This window comes from Hevea brasiliensis, chromosome 10 (genome assembly GCF_030052815.1).
Source record: "Hevea brasiliensis isolate MT/VB/25A 57/8 chromosome 10, ASM3005281v1, whole genome shotgun sequence".
NCBI lineage: Eukaryota > Viridiplantae > Streptophyta > Magnoliopsida > Malpighiales > Euphorbiaceae > Hevea > Hevea brasiliensis.
The window spans coordinates 21,904,233-21,908,963 of record NC_079502.1 but is presented as its reverse complement, the minus strand read 5'-3'; positions in this window follow the sequence as shown (position 1 = coordinate 21,908,963).

The following is a 4,731-nucleotide window of genomic DNA, read 5'->3' as shown; positions in this document are numbered from 1 at the left end:
AGCGGTACCCGTGGGTTTTACCCCGTTAGTATCCGTGAAGACTTCTGCTCAGATTGAAACTCGTTCTATCCACTGTGATACTCGTGGAATTTTCCCGATAATATCATGGTTATAGAACAGGGCTCTACTGTTACAGTAGGGGCAATTTGGGAACCTGTGGCTTTTAGAAAATTAGACCTTGAGCTAAACTATCACAATAGCTGAAAGCCATAGTAAGCTACCTTATAAGATAGAACTATCCAATTAGGTAGCACTCATCCGGTATCAGGAGTCTCCCTATGCTAGGACAAAAGGGGCATACTTACTCTTACCCTATTCTGCTTTAATTTCCTTTTGTTCGTTTTTGTGAGGGTAATCTTGAATTCTACTGAAACACCTACACATTTTCCTACTTTGATAAATGTGTATGTGTCACCCTCCCAACAGTATGATTCAAAATTACCCAAATTTATCTTGCTAATGAGTTTTTCCGCAGGCATCATCAAACCAAGAGTCTTTGAAAAGGATAAGACATCATTTTTATCATGGCATCCTCGAGTCAGTCGGCAGAAGAAGTTCAGAATGCTAAACTTTGGTCTGAATCAACTCATACTCCAGTACCCTCGCAAAATAATGTTTCCAAGGCACATGCTAGCTTACTACCTTCATGGGATCTGAATAAAATTGAGGTCAGAATGAACAGCCTCGAGGGTCTGTCTAATGGATGGAGGTCGCTTCCCGATCAGGTCAAGGCACGATTTGAAAGGAAATACGGGAAAATTGCAACCCTAATGCGAGTAAAGGTCCAAATCCCGGCATTAAAGGCCATCTTGTCGCTTTGGAATCCTAAGGCACGGGTATTCTCTTTCAATGACATTGATACTGATTCCCACTATGGAAGAATATCGGGCATTACTAGAGATTCCTTACTCAACACAATCGGATCTACCTACACCTTGAGCATAGGCGGACACTGAAACGATTAACACATTTGTTGGGTATTCCTTCGAGGAGGCAAAGTCAAAAGAAAGCGGTTAAAGGGAACACGCATGGATGGTATTGGACCTACCTCGAGAAGCGGTTAGATCAATACCTCCAAGAGAAACAAAGTGGGATCAAGCTTGAGCACTCGCATTGGGAATCTATGGCCCGATTTTGTTCCCGACCATTAGGAATCATAACTCGCAGACGGTGGAAGTATTCAGGCGGTAGAAAGGCAGAGGTCAATCCGATACCGGCAATTCTTATGAGACCTTATTAACCCTTACCTACCGCATAACAGGTAAAGGGTCCATCAAGTGTTGTTCTCAATTGTTATATCTCTGGATTATCAGTCACATATGCCCTGTGGAGACAAAGGGATTGACTTGGTACCTTGATCAGCCTCCCATCGAGAAGATGACCCGGTTAATAATCAGTCCGAAGAATGAACAGTAGTGGCGGGAACAGATTTTGAGTTTCAATAGCCATGATTATTGTTGGAGGAAGCTGTGGGCATCAGGCCAATCCGTTTTGATCAACATGGGAGGTAATCGATGTTGTCCTCGATCGGAGTAACCGGATACACAAGTTACACTCCGGCATTGGTAATGAGGCAGTTTGGCTCAACACAGACCAGAATCGACATTGAAGAATACCACCAAGGTCATTTCTACCATGAGCTCAAGGAAGAGGAAGGGTTGAAAATGGCTCGCAAATCATGGGAAAACATCTCTCTGATGGAAAGGTCGCCTAAAGGTCCGAGTGCCACATGCGATTATCTTGAATGGAGGGTCAGGACCGAGAACACTCAATCAGAGAATTCGAAGACAGCGACCCTCGCCGGAACGTCCTATTAGAAGAAGCTGATAGCCATTTGATAAACTCACTACAAAAGGCAAACACCGAAAACTCGCAACTGCAAGAACAAATAAAACAGTTGGAGGACAAACAGCAGATTCTCAAGAGGAAAGTAAGAAGGCTCAGGGAAGAGGCAAGGGCCGAAAAGATGGGTTTTGAAGAGCAAGAGATACGGTGGGAAAAGGAAAAAAACTCTCTCCACGCTGTAATGAAAGAAGTAGAAGCACAGAATAATAAGCTTCAGGAAAAAACGAAATACCAAGAGATACTCGTTGAAGAGTATAAACAGGAAAACAAAAAGAAGAAGCTCGAATTAAAAGAACAGGCACTACTCATCAACGATATCTTGAAAGAATGTGCTAAGGAAAGGAAGGAGAAAGAAAGACAAGCTGCTCTCTATCAAGAGCTGAAAGAAAATGTTGACCAGCTGGAGAGAACGATAGCACAGGGAAAGCAAGAACTCCTACCTGAATCCGAGTATGCTCTAAAAGCATTCAACCCTGCCAAACAAGAAGAAAGGTTATATGAGTATCTCAGAAAATGTCATCTCATTATAAAAAACCTCCCAGAGCCTAGGCCAATGTAAAGAATACGGTGTACAAATTATTCAGTTAATGAAATAATTTTTGGACCATTGTTTAGCAAATTTGTGAATGAATAAGATGACTCCCGTAGGAACTCCCTCGCTAGGGTTATATGAAAAATTGAATGCGCTATATGGACAGGTATCATAAACGCGCATTCAATCCAGTCATTCACAGTCAGACTATCGAACGATGCCATGATAAAGTTGATGCAATTATCCTTTCGCAGATTTCATTTTGGCTCCCAAATGCCACTGTATCCTTCGTCCAGACCAGGACTTTTAGTTTCTTTACAAAATTCAAAATTCATTAAAAATCCTTTTTTTCGACTCCCTACAGGAAATCAACATTGCTTCAAACAAGGCAAGTCTGACCAAGCACACGGTTCAACCCAAGAGAGTGTACCTAACAAGATCCCGGACAAAGAAGATAATGGAAGACCAGGAACAAGTACAGAACCTACAAGGGCAAGTATCTGAACTTAAAGACCAGGTCTCAGAACTTATGAGATTAATGAGGGAAATGTCCCAAAATAAACCTACCTCAGAACCTAGCTTACCACTACCTCCTCCACCGCCTACAATAATGGATCCCCATCAAGCTACAACTTCTTTCACCTTTCAATCACCTATCCTGCACTCCAACAACATCACAATCCGGCCGCCATGAATAATGACTCGCTTTCTCTTATTACCCGGCTGTCTCAAATGCCGAGCCTCACCCTTCAATCCTAATCCCTCCAGTTTACTCCACCCCTCAGCTCCCAGCCGGGGGAGCATATCATGCAGTGGGAGGGGAAAATAAGACAAAAGAAAGCGAGAAATTATCTGCTCTAGAGGAGAGATTAAGGGCAATCGAGGGGCTGAATATGTATGGCTCAGTTGATGTGGCATCACTTAGATTGGTTCCCGATGTGGTGGTGCCACCCAAGTTCAAGGTCCCTGATTTCGACAAGTACACAGGGAATTCAGATCCTCGCATTCACTTGGCCACCTATATCACCAAGATGTCTGCTCTGACAGAGGATGACAGATCACGTCCACTTCTTTCATGAGAGCCTCTCGTGGCAGCTTTGAGGTGGTGTATTCTGGGCTGACAGAGCAACCGCACTCTGGAAGGATTTAGCCGATGCCTTCTTAAAGCAAGACAAATTTAACTGCGATGTGGCCCCCACAAGGAGGGATCTTCAAAACCTGGTGCAGAGGGACAGGGAAAGCTTCAAGGAGTATGCCCAGAGATGGAGAGAAAAGGCGGCAGAAGTACACCCTCCGGTGACTGACAATGAGCTGTGCTCTTTATTCATTGAGACTTTGAAAGCCCTCTATTTCAATTTGATGATTGGGAACACTTCCAACAGCTTCTCTGACATCATACAGGCCGGTGAAAGAATAGAGGCCAATCTAAGAATGGGACGGTTGCAGGAGTTGGCTGAGAATCCTGCGAAAAAGACTACCAGCTTTGGCAAGAAGAAGGAGGGTGATGTGCATTCTGTCACCCGTCAAAACAATTATTCCCCATTCCCTCAAAACAATTATCGGCCATATCCTCCCCCTCATGGCCAAACAGTCGCAAACATTCCACCTCATTATCCACACCCGCGCCCACAATATCCCCCACCTACAAATTACCAACTGAGACCACCTCCTCCTCCTGCTCAACCAAGACCGCCACAAAACAACCCAAGACCCCCAACAAACCCTGATCCACCTCTTCCCCTCCCACTCAGTGAAATATACCGATACCTTGTCGGTATTAACCAAATTTTACCAGTCCCCCTAGACCCAATTCAGCCTCCATATCCCAGGTGGTATGATGCCACTGCCCGTTGTGAGTATCATGGGGGGGCACAAGGGCACTCAATTGACAACTGCGGAGCACTCAGAGGAAGAGTGCACGCTTTAATCTGGAATGGATGGCTAAAAATTGAGGGAAATGGTTCCCTCCCCAATGTTACCTCAAACCCACTGCCTAACCATAATGCGGGCAGTGGTGTAAATTTTATTGAGTCTGATGGTGATGGATCAACACCTGAATTAGACATGTTTGTTCTTTACTTTAAAGAAATTTTTTGTGGCAATGAGGGAAGGCTACCTTGCCCTCGTAAATGTGATTAGAAGAAGGTACGGGGTGTCCTTATCATGGAGGGGCAGCTGATCATGAGCTGCGAGGCTATGAGGGATTCAGGCAAGAGGTTCAGAACTTGTTGTCTCTCAAGGTTCTGAGATGCCAGACAAGGTCGAAGATGGAAGAGGGAGTGAACACAACTAAATACAGCCAGAATGCTTCTACCTCTAAACCCAGAATCACCTTCTCACCCCCAGTAGCCTCG